This window comes from Myotis davidii, unplaced genomic scaffold (assembly GCF_000327345.1).
Source record: "Myotis davidii unplaced genomic scaffold, ASM32734v1 scaffold514, whole genome shotgun sequence".
In the NCBI taxonomy this organism is placed as follows: Eukaryota; Metazoa; Chordata; class Mammalia; order Chiroptera; family Vespertilionidae; genus Myotis; species Myotis davidii.
Window position 1 is genome coordinate 759,526 of NW_006286236.1, and position 914 is coordinate 760,439.

Genomic DNA, 914 nt, shown 5'->3' on the forward strand with positions numbered 1-914 from the left:
TATACATTAAAAAATAAATGTATTTTTCATCATCATATACTGTGTTTTTGTTGCTCGATTGAATTTTATTATTTCTTCAAGGTTCTTCACATATATACACCTTAAGAGATATCAAGTAGGCGTAGCATGTTCTCAAAAAAGTAGGTTTGGTACGCAGAAGAATTTTGAGTCAGAGATTTTGCTGGTTTTGGCCTGAACTCACAAAAAGGTTGCCCACCCCTGCCCTAGGGAAAGGTGCAAATAGTATGGTCAGGAATACGACTGTTTTCATGTGCCTACTTACCTTGCAGGGTAAGTTGAAGGGTGTACCTGGCCCAGTGTCCACATAAAATGCGGAGTACTCGCCCTCCTCCCCTCCCTACATGTCCCGAATGATTTTGTAAATTCCCCATGGAGTAGAGACCATGTCTGATGCATCTCTGTACCTCATAGGATCTGGCACGGTGCTGGGCACATAGCAGGCACCTCACAACGACTATGTAGGTGAGAGAGTCAGCCTCGGGCCAGAACCAAGACTCACAGGTGCTTGATAAAAACATATTCCAGAGCCCCTAAGCTCTAGATCTTCAGAACCCAAATCTCCAGAAGAGGGGCCAGGGACTCTATTTTTACCTGGTTCCCCAAGGTGCTCTAGATGGTAGGTTGGAGAAAGATGGGGTTAAAGGGAATTCAGCACCACGGACAGAAGCTCCACAGCGGCCTCTGTCGTCTCTTCTTCCTGGGACTAGCTGGGGCAAGGCATGCTACCTGTGTATGTGGCGGGGGCTCATGGTCTAACTCTGACAGGGGCTAGGTGCACTCCTGTGGCCTTGGCCCCCAGGTGCCACAGCCCTCGTCTGAGCTTCAGGGGTGAGTCTCGGGGCGGGCGCTGGCCCAGCTGTGGGAGACAGCGCTAGCTGCCCGGGAGGGGACAT